Here is a 19442-nt window from a genome sequence, read left to right on the forward strand (position 1 = left end):
TAGCCAATCAGAGAGCGTCTTCGCACACATAGGCTACGGAAAGAATTACGCGGCCGGCGAGACATGTGTTCCGCCGTCATCCAGCAGCAACAATAATACTTCCGGTCGAGGTTTTTCAAAAATAAAAGAAGGATTCTACTGTAAGTCTAAAGCACATACAAGTTATTGAAAAAGCTATATTTCCCAGATAAAAACAACAAACTAAGCATTAAAACGAACATATGCAATACAAATGTTTTTGTATAATAATAATAATAATAATAATAATAATAATTATTATTATTATTATTATTATTATTATTATTATTATTATTATTATTATTATTATTATTATTATTATTATTATTATAATAATAATAATAATAATAATAATAATAATCATAAAAGGTTTCATAAAGTACTTCTCAATACCTAAATGGACCCATATCTAAGCAAAAGCTGTGTCTGAGCAATTTTTGCTGGCTTTTATAACTCCCCATACTAGACAAAAAACCTGCGCAAATTGACATGTCCATTGTCCAATATATTCTGAAAATGGCACTTTTTGTGTACAATGGCTATAAAAACCAGCAAATAATGATCAGACACAGCTTTTTACTTATATAGTGGTATCTAATGAAAGCTGTGGTCTTCACAAATGATGTTTTCATGCTGATACAATGAAAATTTACCTGTACAGTGTCATTTAGTATGAGTGACTATCAAAGTCAGCAACAATTTCTCGGACACAGCTTTTGCTTAGATAGCAGTGTTGGAAGAAGGACACAGTTCCGTTACTTGAGTAAAAGTAGAAATGCCCAGATAAATGAGTAATCTGGTCAAAGTAAAAGTCCTCCATTCAAAATTCTACTTAAGTAAAAGTAGAGAAGTATTTGCTATTGAATGTACTTAAGTATCTGAAGTAAAAGTTTGCAATCTACATGACTTTGTGTATTCCAGTGCTTGGGAGCATTCAAGCCTCGATCCATTGACCTCTAAGGGTTATGTTAAAGTGGTATGTGGTCCAGTTATGCTGCTTTAATTATGTACTCTTGAAGTTGGCAAGCTTCAAATGTGAAAGTATATACATCTTCATGCATTTTTGCCATGGTTTCTATGCTATTTTCTATAGTAGCTGATGGGTTCAGATAAATGTAGTCGAGTAAAAAGTACAATATTTCCTTTGAAATGTAGTAGAGTAAAAGTGCAAAGTTCCCTAAGATGAAAATACTCACGTAAATTACCGTACAAGTAGCTCGAAAATGTACTTAAATACAGTACTTGAGTAAAAATACATTGTTACTTTCCACCACTGTTAGATAGATATTATCTAGTTAAAGCTGTGGTCTTCCCGAACAGTGTAATATAGTTTTCATGCTAATATGGCCTGTTTATTCTCAAAATGGCAGTACAGTGTAATTTATACAACCTATGCAGTGAAAAAACATTATTAGTATTAATAAATGGCCAACATTTGATGGCATCAAACAATAACCTCACAGTTCATTTGTTGACTTTGATTGTTAAATAAAACAAAATCATGTTAAATATGTTTTTAAAATGTACATTTACAGTATTTGTTGTGTTTTCCATACCCAAAGTATTATAGTCGCCTGCAGAACGCTGGCCTGATCTGCTTGGCAGTTTGGCAGATCTTCACTGGATGGCTGACTGGTGACATCTCCTTGATTTGACCCTCCTTGTTTGGGCAGAGATGTTTGACAGTGGAACGTCGTGCAACATTCTGTGTAAGAGTGTGGACATTTGGCTATGATGAGACCAGCCATATAACTTGAATAGATAGAACGGCAATTTATTCTGCAGTTGAATATTTGTGTTGTCATGAATGATCATTGGTACAGTCAGTGCATGAAAGTTGATGAACAGTCAATACCTTATACTTTATGAACATGGTCCACAGGAAAAATAGAACACCATGACAAGTCTGCAACAACCATCTCCAAGGTTTGAAGGCTTACAAGTTTTACCCTTGTGAATATATGAATTGAACCCCTTTGGAAAGCAATATCTGATGTACAATCGTTGACCTACCCACCCCCTCAAAAAATAAATTTCCTGCAGCTGCAGTGCTGATGCTTTGGCTCCTCCTGTATGGGCGTGGTTTATGCAGGGTCTAGGCCTCCTGCAGTGAAAACGTTGCCCCAGGAAATGTAATTGCTGCAGATAAATGCAGATTATACAAATGATAATGGGGAAGTGTCTGTTTTCTAGCTACTTTTCGATAGACTTACATAGTAGGCTACGTGATAGAGACATGCAATTTGCCACAATGATAGATATTTTCACTGTGTAATATGGTGGGTGCATTCAATCAAAGTTTATAAAAAGCGTTGTAAACAGGAAGTGAAGTGCTACTTGTGAACAATTTGAACACTTTGAACAAAAAGCATTTCCATGACAGGGTAGACTAGGTACGCACATTTCTGTGTCATTTGGCCACATGGTGGTGCTATTCACAGAAATTACATCATAAGAGACATGAAATGTGCCACACAGGTATTGGTGTGCTAATGACTCACCAAATTTCACATCAAAGGGTGGCACTACAATCAAACGTCAAAATGTACAACTCCGAAAAGCCATAACTTGAACACTGTACGTCTGCCACAACATTTTGGGCACTTTGTAAGATCCAGCTATCCTTAGACTACAACACTGGTATTTGTTACTAGATAATTGCATATAGAAAATAGATACAGTGTTCAGGTTAAAACACATCCAGGCAGCATGAAGCAGTAGACATGGGGATTTAAATTAATTGTAGCTCATCAGAAGTTTATTTGAATCTTTATACAATATCCAAGGGAAAGATCACTCACACACACACACACACTCACACACAGGCAAGCATGCAACTGATTGTGCACCCACAGAGAGAGAGGGAGAGAGAGAGAGAGAGAGAGAGAGAGAGAGAGAGAGAGAGAGAGAGAGAGAGAGAGAGAGAGAACAAAAATGCAGAAACCTGATCCTTGTGAAGTGACTGATTTGAAGAGGAAATTACTTTACGCATTGTTTGGGGGATGCGGATGTAGTTGATCAATAATATTGATATTGATATAATTGTATAATATATTATATGATAATATACAACAATATAATATTATAGCTTTAATGTGGGCAAGGCAGCTGTTTTGATATATTTACATATATTTGTATGTAATAGTATATTTGTAACATTTGCAATTCCATCTTTACTGTAGTGTCATTGTATGTGACAACATAGGCATGTTGTACATGGTGTTTTATGTAGAGAAAGGTGAGAGAGAAAAGAGGCTCAAGCTTGTGCTCAAACCTGTACTAATATACAATAATTACACAGCGGTCAAATATATCATCATAAATTGGGGGTTTGTTTAATGAACATAGCAATTATTTGTAGTAGAGGTCTCAGCAAAGTGTGTCGGACTACTGGCCACAAGTGCAAGCTGAAGAAAGCAGAGCTAAAATATTGTATTAACAATGAGATGAGTCGCTTCATAATGGTATACACTTAAGTTATATAGCCATGTGTAACTTGTCAGAATAAAAAAAACAATCTAATCAATGTTCTGCATTTTTCTAACCATGTTAGATGTCTCTAAAAGGATAAACTGTATAATATATTTTTGTAATTATAATAATATGTATTGTACAATGACCTCAAACTAATGGTCTAAGTCTGTATGGTTTAGCAGAACTAAGGGATCAAAGTGCCACTCTACTCAGAGTCCATGTCAGCAGGTGAAAAGGTAGTTTTGGTGCAACCATAATCTTCAATGTCTTGTATGTTTTCTCTTTAACAGGGTTGGGTTCAATTCAATCCACTGACATTTATACAGTTGCTGTTGTTTATTTGCTGATTTTTCCAGTGTTCTGACTTCCTGATTTGATTGGATTTAATTGAAAGTAAACTGAACCAGGGTCTTAGTTTTTTTTATATAAAAACCCTGCAAATATCAAACATTAACTATAATGTTGATGCTTTGTTGTAAACGTGATTGTTTATTTAGCATATAACCACCAATGCAAAGAAAGTCTTTCAACTTTAAAAGATAAGTGATGGTCCTGAAAAAGGGGAAAGTGAAAGTTATTAGACATTTGTGATCTCTGTAGCGGAACATCTCAAGTCATCTTCACCCACTACATAAAGCAAGGGACAGTGCATGTTTTCTAGATGCCAAACACAACAGGTGGTTTTACTACTCCTCCTAGATCATATTGCTTTATGTCATTATGAATGTGAAGTTGGACCATTCAGTTACATTACCTTTATTTTGTTCTCAGGAGGAATGTTAACAGGCGAGGAGCTTTATCTGAAACTGACCCTGTTCATCCAAGGCCCAACGCTTTTGGTCACTAAAAGCAACATGTAACAAAATTGTCTGGCTAGTTAGAAAACTATAACTATGTTTGAAACCATTTTGAATATCTACGTTTAATCTGTCCCTTTTTTTTTTTTCCTCCTTTTTCCTCCGATTTTCTCCCATCCCAATGTTAGTCGTTATGCCAATTCCCAAAACCCTTCCTGGTCGCTGCACACTTACCCCCCACAGTCGGTCTGGGAGAGTGGAGGCTATCACGTGCTTCCTCCGACACACGTCTAGCCAATCAACCGCTTCTTTTCACCTGGCAGAGCAGACTCTCACTGAGAGGGTGTAACGTGTGGAAGGATCACACTACCCCCCTTAGATCATATCCACGCTGAGCAGGCTCCCCGACCGAACTGTAGGAGTCGATGAGTCGCTGTTTACAACGACCCGGACTCACCCCGCCAGCTTTCCCGCACCCTCTAATACAGCCAATTGTATTAGTGTGAACGGCCAGCCAAGCTGGTGACAACGCCGGAGCTGTGAGCTGGATTCGAACAGGCGAATCCAGCATCTCCGGTGTTAGTGACGAACGCAATCTCCGCTACGCCACCTGACCGCCTGTTTAATCTGTCTTTTAATAAAAAATCTTTGGAAAGTCTTACACACAGTTAATGAGACTGCCAATTAAGTCCAGCTTCAATCAAGCAAGCACAATGATCCACAGGCCCAGTTTGAAGTATCCAACATAATTAAATATTATTGTTAACTTCATATTACAATGAAATTAGATATCATGGTACACAATTCTGCTGTCTAAATGAAAGATAACAAGCACATATAGTCACAATGTACTTCCAGGAAACATTCAAGAACTGTTCTTTGATAGGGAGGGGGGTTATAATCTGAGGGGAGAACTCAATTTAAAAGTTCTTAATGTACGCACTACCATGAGAAGACACTGCATCTCAATATGTGGAGTGAAACTGTGGAACAGTCTGAATGTGGTGCTAAAGCAATGTCCAAATATGAGACAATTCAAACTGATTTATAAGGAAATGATTTTCATGAGGTACAGGGATGAGGAAGGGACTTGATATTCACGGGTGTTTACATTTTTGATTTTATTTCTTTCATGTTTTACATATATCGTTATTTTTTTTATTTTTTGCATATATATAATATATTTGTTTTGAAATGTTTTAAATTAGTACACTCATTTGAGTAGTGGAAAAGGGGTAGGATTAAATAAGTGTATACTTCTTCCTACTCCTTTTCGAACATGTAAATTGAGTTATGTTTTGCTTTTGTTTAGTTATTTAGTTTGAGTTATGTTTTGATTTTGTTTAGTTATTTATTTTGTTTGTATTCATTTACATGTTCGAAATAAAAATTTCAAATCAAATCAAATGTGTGAGGAGATATACAGGCTGTGGTGTGAGGGTGGCTGGTTTAAACAGCCACATCTGCCCTGGCCCTGGGTCAAGCTAATTAGACATGGGAGCAGGTGTGGCTGCACACTTGTTGCAAATTGAGGTAATGTAGTATAGCAAAATGATTTAGAAGCTCATTGTTCACAGATGTTTTACATTAACAGGCCTACAAGCCTAAGGCCAGAGCTCTATGCTGTCATAGCAATGGCTATGAGACCAAAAACATTCCAGAATCAGGAAGAAACCATACTGTATGTGTTCAGACGTGACCACCACACAGATGTAGATCATTGAATATACTCAACAGTCTATAAGGTTTACCTTATTTGGTTCCTTTTTGTAATGTGCACGCAGACTCATATTAGATATTAACACACTGCTGAACTCATCAGTTACTGCAGAAAATGATATGATGCATGCGTGACTCAATACATGTATTGAAACAGACATAAACAGACTTTGAATAGTTCCTCTCTTATGCACAATATTATACTATAGTAATCAGCGTGCACAGGAATCTCCCACACTGAGGAGAGCTTCTGTCATTATTTAAATAGTTTTTTCTATAGATTGTTTAAGGTTCAACAACAACAACATTATATACATACTACATTACTACATATAACCACACTGTAGGAGCCATTATCATGGTGGCATATTATTTATTATTTGTAATATTATTATTGGACACCTGGTGGTGGGTTTTAGATTAGACAGCACTGGTCATGTATTTACTATTTAGGGGGTCACAGGCAATAGCATAAATCTGCAGTGCCACAACCCCATACGTCTGGGCGGGGCTTCGGGCCTTGTACTGTGTGTTGCTGTGCGTGGGCGGGGCGTCGGGGCTTGTACTGTGTGTTGTTGGGCGGGGCTTCCCGTAAAACCCGGAAGTAGTCATTTTGTGCTGCAGATTTATGCTACTCGTCACAGGTGCAGTAATTAGTCAGGACACAGGTAGTGAGGAGTCGAGGACTGAGGAGCACACCGTTCTAGATATCTATGGTTCTTACCAGCAGCTCAGCAACTCAACAGCCAGAGACAGACAGAAATACAGAAGAACAGGGAATCACCACAGAACCCACTCTGGCATCACAAAATGGAATGTTCATCATTACAACTGCAACTTCAACGCAAATTACGCAATAAATACACCTAAACTGGAATTATGACTGGACATCCATCTGTTTCTGTGTCTACTGCGTAGGATCACTCCCATACCTGTGAAGTAACGGGCAAGAGAAAACAGGACATTGGAAAGTAATATTTGCCGTTACACACACAATACCTAAAATAAATAAAAAATACAGTAAACAAAAAGGGAAAAATAATAATAAAGAAAATTGCATCGTTCTTATACAGCTTGTCACTTGCCATACAGAAATTGCCTATCTACTAAATCACCGTCCTATGCCTAAACATCCTCAACCATGAAATTTAGATTAAAATAATCTAAAAATGTCTGCCAAACCATGGAAAAATGTCTGGGTAGAGTAGAGCCCCAGGTGGAATATTTAAGTCTCTCAAGTTTTAGGTGTGCCATCACATCTTAGACCCAGAGTCGATGTGATGGAGGAATGGCTGACTCTAGCCAACAAAGAGGAGAAGGCCACAGCATCTGATTGAGCGACAGATACCCTAATTTCGCCAGGGAGCACGCCAAAGACTGCAACCAAGGGGTTAGGGCTGATCTCCATTCTCCATGTCACGGATGAAGGAAAATGTCTCAAAAACAGAAGGCCAGAATCGGGATAGTGATGGGCATGACCAGAACATAATGGCAGAGAGTGGATGGAGCCTGATGGCGGCCTGGGGGCGTGATTACATATGCACGCCGCATTTCTCGGAGACGCTCTCTGATTGGCCGACGCCTGTTTCTACACTGGTTAAGTTTAGGCACTCTTCGAAGTTGGTTAAGGTTAGAGTTTGTCTTAGAGCGTGACGGCAAGTTCTTTCGACGGTTAAGCTTAGGCACTCTTTCGAAGTTGGTTAAGGTTAGAGTTTGTCTTAGAGCATGGCGATAGAACGCCAGGTAGTTTGCAGGCTGTTTGACGAGGAAATGGAAAAAGGCACAGCTCGTCACGGATTGGGCAAACGCGTCAGTGGCCAATCAGAGAGCGTCAGTCAGTGCCAATCAGAGAGCGTCTCCGAGAAATGCGGCGTGCATATGTAATCACGCGGCCTGGGGCAGGTCGGATCGACATCCGGGTAGAGCTTCCTCTGTCATGAGTCATGACTGGTCCATCTGCTCTTGTCTTGTTGTAACATCTCGCCACATCTTCAATAAAGGTATTTATATTCTTTATATAATTTTTGCCTGGCTTGTGTCTAGGCGTGGACGGTGGAGCGCCTCCAGGTGCTGGACGATGCATCTGCTCCCGATGCATCGCAGCAGCCATCTCCGCCTGCAGTCTACAGGTGGCCCTTAGCTCAGTTTTGGTGCCCCCTTGTGGCTAAAACCATTTATCAGTGTTAGCTTTTTGACATGATGTATTCTGCAAGTCTATTTCTGTACCTGTATTCAATTGTATAGAAAAAGCTTTCAGGTTTTACACTGTATATGTTCTACTTCGAGCAATAATTGTAATGAAATACAATTCATTATTGCCTTAATCCTGTCTTTTCCCAGTTTCTTCTCTTACTTATTTACTCAATTGACAACAGGAACTTCTAGGCATACCCTTTCTACACATTTTCAATTAAATGAACCTGTTGATTTTGAATCATTTACATACATTTAATTAACCATAAGTTACATTTAAGGAATGTGTATCTTGTAACTTTTACGGTATTTGAATTATCCCCTTCATCCTGCTACATGTAGAAAGTTAGAGGCATCTGACAGAAGAATCCCTTCAGTAGGATCACGAACAGAGTGCACTTAACTGCGTCCTTCGCTGCTTGTTGTACAGCCTTTAATTACGCGATATAAGTAGTTTAGGCTACATTAATGGCATGAATAAGTACGCTTGCATTTTACTGAAGGGGGGAGTGATTTTTTCCTTGAACTGAGACTAGCTCTGTCATTCAGTGTTGTTTGATTGATTGATTGATTGATTGATTGAAAACTTTATTAACAGATTGCAGAATGTGTACAATACAGTATAGCTCAATACTGTTCTGCTAAGAGGATGAAGACCAGAAAAAGACTTTCGTCTTGTTTAAATCAAATCAAATGTATTTGTAAGGCCCGACAACACACGTTAATGTCCCCATGGGCCGGACACGTCTTCTTTAACACATCAAAGCACCTCCGTGCTTTGATCGCAACCAACGGGACACTGCCCACACACACACCACAGACACATGCTGCGATCGCGGAAAAGAATTATCGGATCAACGCAAGATTGATAATATATAGTCCTTACCTTGTCTATGATGTACTGCAAAAAGAAGAATCCAATTATCTGATCGCCATTCCAAATACTGGTCGCGATCGTGTGTCCAACGCTATCCACCAAAGAAAATGAACGGGGGGGGCGGGGACCCTTGTCGATGCCATCCCTATAAGCGCTTGTCTTGCTGGAGTGTTTAGACCCCGCCTGCACGCTGCAACTCGGCCAGGAAAACAAACCACATAGTTTCAAATGGAGTGCAATAGCGGCCGCAAGGCGTTAGGCGGCGTATCGGACCGTTGCGGTCTCAGACAGAGTGCCACACAGTCCTACAGCATAGCAGGATGAATTATGAATGGAAATTGCGAATAAAAGAAATAACAATCCAATAACGTTGTTGGCAGAATTCGATTGGCGGGCTATAACGAGTTAACTCGTTTTTGGCGGCCATTGTGTTAAACAAGTCAAGAAGAAACATCACAATAAGTTAAGAACAAAACAAGAACACCATGAAGTCCAACATTTTTTTAATAAATGCAACACTCCCAGACATACCCCACGCGAAGGTAAGGGAAAAACTCACTAAAACCTAGCAATAGGGGAAAATGCACCACAGGCAATGTGGAGGAGAGAAACCTTAGAAGGGCCATTCAAGGGGGGATCTCCCTTCTTAGATGTCGGTGATAGTAGTGTTGCAGTAAAACAGGCGAACAGTTGGTAAGCATGCACTCATATGTGTAGTGAAACACAGATAAGTGCATGCGATAGCAACTGAACATTTTTTTTTTTTTTAGATAGATCTTTTTTCCCCTCCTTTTTCCTCTCCGCTTTTTCTCCCATCCCAATGTTAGTCGTTATGCCAATTCCCAATCCCCTTCCTGGTCGCTGCGCACTTACCCCCCACAGTCGGTCTGGGAGAGTGGAGGCTACCACATGCTTCCTCCGACACACGTCCAGCCAATCAACCGCTTCTTTTCACCTGGCAGCGCGGATTCTCACTGAGAGGGCGTAGCGTGTGGAAGGATCACACTATCCCACTTAGATCCTATCCGCGCTTAGCAGGCGCCCCGACCGAACTGTAGGAGTCGCTGTTTACAACGACCCGGACCCACCCCGCCAGCTTCTCCCACCCTCTAATACTGCCAATTGTATTAGTGTGAACGGCCAGCCAAGCTGGTGACAACCCCGGAGCTGTGAGCTGGATTCGAACAGGCGAATCCAGCCGCTCCGGGGTTGGTGACGAACGCAATCTCCGTTACGCCACCTGACCGCCCCAGCAACTGAACATTTTGAAAGATTAAAGATAGAGCTGATAGCGGATCTATTTGAGGCAAAGGGGCGGCGCAGAGAGGGTCGCATCCTCCCGGTCTTCATCACGGGACGTCCAACACTCCGGTCATCACTCCGAGACAGCCACTCACAGGGAGACAGGGAGACGGTAAGGGTCCTCCATTTTCAATTCATCAGGACATTTATGACATACAAGACATACAAATATACAGTACTGTGTAAGAAAAAGAGATCATAAAAAATATATATACATCCGAAGGCGAAGAAACTGTACATTGGAGGGGGTTGGGTGGGTTTTGTACCGTTTAGTTTTGTACCGAAACTTCTAATGCAAGCTATTATAGTTAACTAAAACTAGGTCTGGGGAAAAAAATGAAATTAGATAACTGAAATACAAATAAAAACTAGACTTTAGAGGGGGGAAAACGAACTCCATTCAGTGTCCATCAGGTCCAACATGCTGAAAACATGACTACAGATTGTCAGAGTCCTATACTCCTCAGCCTTAGCTCCTCCTCTGTATCTTGGGCCCTGTAATATCTGTAATATCTTTTGATTTACAACTTGTGAACAATAAAAGCATTCATCTTGAGTATGTATGTGTCATACTGTAGGTTTCACATTATGAAGTATAATAATATTAATACATTTAATTTATATAGTACACTTTAGTTTAAACTAAAACAAGATCTCAAGGTGCTTCACAGCAAAAAGGGTAAATAAAAGGTAAAAACATATGAGCAGTAAAAACAGGCCCTAGTGAAAGGCAGAGTCAAATAAATTAGTCTTAAGGCTGGTTTTGAAGGCAGCAAGGGAGTCTGAGGCCTTGATGGATCCTGGCAGCTGATTCCACAGGCATGGCTCCAGTGTGGAAAAAGCATGGTGCCCCATGGTTGACAGTCTGGTGCATGGGATGGCGAGGATGTTAAGAATAAGAACTTGCATTACTGTCTCATTTCTTAGCATCACTCAGAGGACTTGAACTCAAAGTCTTTCTAATGGCAGATCATGACATTTCCTAATATGTTATGTTATGTTAATAACTGACAATAGACCTAGGAAATGAGGTTCCACCTGTGATTTTCCCCCATTGTAGCCACCCATTGTAGGGGGAATGAATGAATGTGGATGAGAGCCTTGACATTAAAGTGGTTGCAGCTACGGCTGTGGGCGTGCTGGAGACATGATCCAATATATGCCTGTGAGAACTGGAGTCTGGAGCACAGCCCAATTGCTGAATACACGAGAAGAGAAAGGAGCGGTTTCAAGGGTGTTTAATGGAAATCGAGCAACACAGGAATTGGGGGGAAATAGAACGGGGTTAATGTTCTGTCCTGTGGCTGCCACGGCGGCAGTGAGCGAGCAAGCGGTCCTGGTGCTTGTCGGGGGAGCTGCTGGGTGGCAGCGGGTGAATAGGTGTTCCTCTTCGGGAACAGGTGACGTCCAGACAGGGACGCTGGAGCTGCTGGGTGGCAGCGGGAGAATAGGCGTTCCTCTTCGGGAACAGGTGACGTCCAGACAGGGACGCTGGAGCTGCTGGGTGGCAGCGGGAGAATAGGCGTTCCACTTCAGGAACAGGTGACGTCCAGACAGGGACGGCGGTCCTTTGGGGCACAGGAGAGAAACGGGTTAGAGTAAGCCAATACACGGAGGATATCTAGCAGTAGAGCTTGTGGCAGAGACGTCGTACCTGGGCAGTGGTAATTAATACCACGACAGCTTCTGGTCAGCGTCGAGGCTCTGTAAATAACTATGTACAGATACCGATTTTGATGTCACACCATGTTACCTGTTACCTGTTATTGCACACATTTTTTTTTATTGGATTCTATTATATGTTGTACCCACTGTATTGCACATCGTTGCGGGCAAGACCACCCGCATTTCATTGTATACTCGTATGCCGTGACAAATAAAACTCTTGACTTGACTTGACTCATCAGGGGAGGATAGGGTGCAGCTGGGGAGAGTGGGGTGCTTGCCCGTGTGTGAATTAGGGGGATGGAATACAGCTGGGTGAATGAGGGTGAAGGAAGGGGTGACTGAAGAAAGAGAGGATGATGAGGAGTGCGCAGTGGATAGAGAGGGGGATGAAGAGGAGCGTGTGGAGGACGTGAGGGGAAAAGGAGGGCGAGTGAAGTAGGCCCGTGCTGTGATTATGACAATGCCTGAGTCTCCTGAACACGGAGAGACCAATCCCAAGTCGGCCGAGCTATAGTCACTTTTTCGCACCTACTCCCCAACTCTGCACGCACAGATTGCCCACAGACTCTCTCTGGATTGTCCAGAGATCTAGGTTTATCAATCTGCGCATACACTGGAGGTTCTACAGTAACAGTCATATGGCCAGACATGTTACCTGAAGGTCTCCAGTTGTGCTCTGCCATGTGACCCCTCATCACAGTGACCGGAGCCAAAACGCCCATGGTGGAACCAACTTCCCACCACAGTTAGGACAGCCGAAACCCGACCAATCTTTTGCCGTTGACTAAAAACACATTTCTTCAATCAATATCTGAAATAAAGGGGGGGGGAATAACCTTTGTACTGTCTTTTACTATCCTGCACTTTTTCACCAAACAATCTTCCTTGCCTATATTGCTACCTACTATACTAATATGTCTTTACTGCTATGTACTCAACACTGTAGCACAACTTTCAACACTGTTTGATGAACATTATTACTCAGCTGAAAGAGTTGTACCCTTCCTGCTGACTTGTTGTACAGAACTTGTAAGTTGCTTTGGATGAAAGCGTCAGCTAAATGACTAAATGTAAATGTTGGGATATTGCACAGTCAACATCCATTTAGGGGAATGAATGTCCTTACTCTGTGTGGGTGTGTTGAAGGCAGAGGTTCTGTGTAGGATTGTTAGTAACTGTCTAACTGCATATATAACTGTTCACACTAGTAACTGTCTACCTGCATATATAAATGTGTCCACCAGAGGGCGCCCTAGGCGGAGACACTCAGGAGTACTACCAGGTGGCGAGTATAAGTAGCTATGTCTCCTCCCACTTCTTTCTCTTCCCCCTAGTGAGAGAAGATCTGTATAGTAACTGCTCTGCCATGTGAATAATAAACCACGCAGATTAAAGGCTCAAGATAGAAACCATGCCTCTTGACCACATTATTGTGGCCCTATAGCCGAATTCTGTTAACAGGGTGGCTGAGATTCATGAACAGTGTCTGCTGGGTTTTGACTTCATGAGGGATACTGGGGCTGTGTTAAATGTGGCACAGATAACGGTGACATTCATGAGTGGTCCCCAACTGCCCTTAGTTCATGATAGTGGGCTCAGTGAATTAGATCCAGACAACCAGCACCACACACGGACCGTGGTTAGATCTTGATCCTTCCTACATGGCCATCCCAGTGGAGCTGTGCCCGGAACCCACTGATTTCTTGGATTTGGAGACGGGATGTGCTGTAGCCGAACAGGATGTGCTGCCTGAATTGCCGCTGCAAAGGTGCTGTGAGTTTCCACAGCCTTCCCTTGCTGAGACTGACCCTCCTTCACAGAGTCTCTTATGTGCAGATGCTGTTCATGAAGAAGTCCCATTGACATTACCCCCCTTGGCTGTGGGTTCAGCTTAGTGCACTGCAACCCTGCCCGAGCTTTGTTTTTAAATAAATAATTCGGGCTCGGCCGGGCCGGGCAGCGCCGTCTTTTATTTTTGTTTTATTTTTTTATTGCGCTCTCTATACTCATATAACTAGGGTTATAGGATAACCTTAAGTTTAGTTTTCCTTAAGTTTCGTTTTCTCTTTCGCGCCAGCTGTCATCAGAGAAACATTTGGATGTAATTACCGCAGCGCGCAGGGAGAACTCGAGGGGAGTAGAACAGTGATGAAGCCCTCAGGTGGATGATGAACAAATGAACCGGACCGAAGTGGCATTGGTTGTGTTGGAATATAGCCAGTTGGCGAACGTTTTAATTTGTTCTTGGATGTATGTAGCCGGTTGGCGAAGTTTTGTTAACGTTGTTCAACGCGTTGCTGACGTCAACAGCGAAGTGGTGAGTCTGATGTTTATTATTTGCTGGTGTGGGGTCGCTGCTGCCATGTTCTGTTGTGCTTTTATTATGTTGCTCTGCTCGAAATCTGATTTCTGTTTTCTGTTTGTTTGTATAGTGACTGAGTAGGCTATTGTGTCGTGTGTGTGTGTGTGTGTCAAAGAAGATTCTATATAGCCTTCAATACGTTTTACGAGGCTGCCGTGTGAGTCAGTCTAATAAGCGAGCACTGGGATGGCATTCTAATAATATGTAAATGCTTCTTAGTTTTCAGCGTGATATGCGTTATTTAGGCAGACCTATTGGACATTTTCGTTTTTGTTTATTTATTAAGTTAATATATAAACAGTGTTTAGAATATTTAAAACAAAAAAATAATTTTATATTTGGCTATATAATTAATGCTTATTTAGTTTTCACTATCTGTTATTTAGGTAGACCTATTGAACATTTTCGTTTTTGTTTATTTATTAAGTTCATATAAAACCGTGTTTCGAATATTTAAAACAAATACAAATAATTTTTTTTTAACACTTTGATCGCCATGGGTTAAATTCATAATTTACCATCCCTCGCCAGCTCTATTTGTCTATGGAGAAGTTCCCCTTCTTTGCAGGGCTATAACTTTTTAAATTCTATTGCTACATTGCCATTATTATGGCCCATTCAATGTCCTATATGTATTGTTCAGGGTGTAGCAACGTTAAACTTTTTCATTCACATATTCATACTAAAATATGGTCTAAAGTATAAGTATGTTTTTATCGTTTTCTGCAGCTTTCTTCAGAACGTGATTTATAGCCCTAAATGCATTATATTGATGATCAGATACAGTTTGGTAGGAATCTGTGCGAGATGAAAAATTTCAACTGGACGTACTTCTAGAATGATCTACGTATGATCTGATGATGACCGGATGGGCGGGGGATCGTTTATAATTCCGTGGGCAGCGTTAGATGATTCATCCAGAGTGGGTCATATGTTCATCATAGCAGTTTATATGGAATACGTTAGAAAATAACGCTGAATCTTACCGTATGTTCCTCGCGCCGTTGGACGATCAGCGTGGAGTAGACCGTTTTCGATTATGGGATGTTGATCCTTGTTACATTCAAGCCTAACATATGGCTCGTCAAGGCCTTGAATGCGACATGGTGGACACAGGACACTGGACAAAAGTGTATCAAAAATAACTATTTATTTACAACTAACTAAATGGACAGAAATAGTGGGAGCTGGGTGTTCCAGACTCCAAAGTTAAATAACAAAACTATATGTGTTGTGAAGGATCAGATTAAACCGAATATATATATTTATTTATGGATATATATTTAATAGTATTTGTATATCGTTTGATATCCCTTGTATATTCCTTGTACATATACACGGAATATCCCTTTATTCTACTACAGCCCATAATAGTTCATTCTCTTATTGGACAAAAGGACCAGGCGCCAGGGACAAGCCCCTGGCGTTCAAGTTCAAAGGTACCGACGAGACATGCCCTTACTAGCCCCAGCTCCGCGCAGGAATACGGCTACCGAAAGCAGAGCGGCACTACTTGTCCACGGTGCATATAAATATGGCGCAAGAAATGTAGAATTCCTTCTTAGTCCTTTACCCTTCTACCCAACTAAGTAACAAGACATGAAGCCTCACCCCACGATACCGCGTGCGGTGTAGTACGGCCTGTTTGGCCTTAGAATAGCAGTGAGACCTCGTGCGAATTAATAGCTGAATTGCCAGAGTTTGGCACCGTATTTCTATTAAGTAATAATAGTCTTATGTATGGTGCATCGTTCGGTTAGAGTTCTAAAGTGAGCAGCACCCCCATCGTTTCCTCGCGTTATCTAGAGTCTTAACCAGGTTGGGCAGACCACGCGTGGTGCTTTCATCCGAGGAGTTCTAGGCGAGGACGAGTGGACCTGCACATTGGATTACCTACCCCGACGACTGCTGAGCCCTATACGGCATGGAATATCTATTTGCTTTGGTGCTTTGATTTGTGGAGCGGATAATCGCCAACACCGGTGAGTGTTGGATTTACCCCGAGAGGAGCCAAGGTGAGACGGCGCTCAGACCAGACTGAGGTCGCCTCGCTTCTTCTTCGTTGTGGACCGACAGCTACAGCTACAGCTATCGTCTACAAGAGAGCCCAAGTGTATTCATCTGTGGATCAAGGTTCTACGGGCACTGTGTTCTGTACCTGAACTCTCCCTAGAAATCGTTGACCAGACGGGATACAGCCGACGGCTCTCCTACCCCCCCTACTGGCTTACAACCGGCGGGACCCCTTCAGTATATTATCCAGCTATAATCATTAAGTGACCATCGCTATAATTCCCTAAGAGCCAGGTTGTATACTTGCTTCCTGTGTAACCAGAGATTGGACATTCAGTGTTGATTTGCCTACGAATACTCATTTGCCTTACAAGTGCATTCAAATCATAAATGTAATAAGTAACTATTATATGTACCCTTTGCTATATATTAAATATTTGACTATTACCTTTGTGTGGACCTGATTTCATATGTGGGAAAGTGTTCATCATACTTAGATATCGTGTACTGTATGGCCAGTAATTAAAGTACATAAAGCGGTAGTGGTTTAATGATACCATACTTATCAATACAGTCAGGGAATTGTACCCCTCAGTTACAATATGCAAAAAGAAGAACAAGCCGAATGTACAACAAAACAAAGAGAGAGAGAGAGAGCAGGTGAGACGCTGGAGAGCTGAGACATCTCCTGTGAAGTGGGGGAGAGTTGACTGCTGCCTGCACTCTGCATTTGTAGGGCGTGGTGCCTCATCACCACACCTGTGATCAATTAAAAAACGGCCATTTTAAACACAAGCAAAACAGGAAGAAACAGTGTGTCAATTAAACCACCAATTAGTGACAGCACACTTAACCACAATGTGAATATGCACCACAGACAGTAAGTATCCCTCCACCATGTGAAAGTAATACGTAACACCCCCACACCGAAGATTTATGTTCTTCTCCCAACTATAGCCCAAAGAAACCATCACCAAGAGAATGAACATAAATAAATAAATAAGAGGATACTTACCAACCTTACCCAAAAAAAAATAATTGCAACCACACACTCCAACATGTGTAGTGCCCGTACTGTGTTGAGTGTGAGCCCCGGTCAAGAGTCACACTCAACTGTACAAAAAAAAAAAACTGTGACCCACAAAGCAAGCCACTACCACAGAGTGACAATGGGTCGGCCCCTGTCGAACACAACCCTTAACTCCGTCGAATGCTCTCCACTGAGGAACATTCAACACTGTTGTTTGGCAACCCCGTCCTGATACCCGCCCAAGCGAGACCCCACCAAAATGTATCCAGCCGGGCCTGGATGGAGCGGAGCTAGTGGAAACATCTGGGCAACTAAACCCCACTCAGCCCCTACCGAGGCGCAAGGCCTAGAAGTCAATCCACCCACCAACACATCACCACCAAACAAAAAACCCATAACAGGTCCCTCCGCCGATACAGACCTGACAAACAGAGACAACAAACTGGAGGCAGCACGAGACAGCAGCTCACTGCGCTCAGGACAGAAAACAGGAAACCAAAATACAGGCTCCACCTCAACAGGCCGCTCCACCGACACCGACCTGTCAAAAGGAGACAGCAAACTGGAAACACACACTAGAGAAAAAACAAACTCATCACGCTCCGGACAACCAACAGCACACTCCCCTGGTACCAACACAGTGCCCAACTCCTCCCCACCTGGCACTGTCAGTACAGGAGACTGTACCGAGGGCTGTACCCCCGTTAGCTGTACAGGAGACTGTGAACCACGAACATCCAGAGCAGGCACGTCCTCACCGTCTCTGGAACATAGCAACATCACATCAGGCACAAAAATATCTGGAGCACCACCCAAAATGGTGTCACAAAAAATACCATGGTCAGGATCCAAAATGGCGCCACAAAAATTAGCACTGTCACGAGCAAAAATGACAGAAGAAACTGCACCGTCATGAGCCAAAACAGTGTCACAAAAAATAGGACTGTCATGAGCAACAATGGTGTCACAGACAGCAACAGTGTCCTGACACAAAATGGTGGCACACATATCAACTTCGTCACGATCAAAATGGTTGCCACCCATTAGACAAGGTTGTGAAGACTGCCCCTGCTGTACAGGACACAGGTAACTAGGTTGACAAGCATACCTAGCATACCCAGCGCCTGGCAGAGAGTCAGTGTGGTCACGTGAAGCAATATCAGAACCAATAACTGACATACTGGGATCATCACCGCTGACAACTGAGACATCATGAACATTAGAGCTATAGGAAGGCTGGCAGCCTAATTCTGGCCTTGTAGCCTCTTTAACCAGAACGGTGCCACATGAAACATCAGAAACACCAGCAGAAATGGTGCCACATGAATCAGTAACATCCTCCTCACTCACATCCTCCTCATTCTCCTCCTCCAATTCGTCTGTGGCCTCAGCCACCGTACAGGCTGGGAAGCCCACGAGATACTGCTCCGCCACTGGAGTATCTGGCACGCATGTCACCTCCGGTTTCACCAGTACTCTACCTCCAGCCAAGTCATTGCCCAAGAGCAACGTTACCCCCTGCATAGGGAGTTTGCCAGCCGTCACTCCGATCACCACTGGTCCTGATACAAGGGCACAATCAAGAAAGACATTATGCAGTGGCACATTCATCGTGTGCATTCCAAAAGCCTCAATAACAACCCCTGCACCCAACTCAGAGTTGTGCGTAAAGGGCAGGACACTACGTTGCACAAAAGATTGGGATGCGCCAGTATCACGGAGAATTGTCACCGGTACTTTAGGACCTCCCTCTGTCAATGAAACAAACCCTTTACTCCTGAAAGGTGTGTAAAGGTCATCCACTCCTTTGCCATCTAGTGGAGACAGAACAACAGGGTTACGTACAGGCGTATTTATCAACATCACTGGTCTGGGTGGGTTAGACGGGCGCTTCTCTGGGTGCAAACGATAACAATTACCCATCACATGTCCTGCACTCCCACAATTCTGGCACTTCCGGGCATCATCGCTTCCCCATGCCCCATTAAA

The sequence above is a fragment of the Notolepis coatsorum genome, assembly GCF_963971535.1.
Source record: "Notolepis coatsorum genome assembly, chromosome: 6".
In the NCBI taxonomy this organism is placed as follows: Eukaryota; Metazoa; Chordata; class Actinopteri; order Aulopiformes; family Paralepididae; genus Notolepis; species Notolepis coatsorum.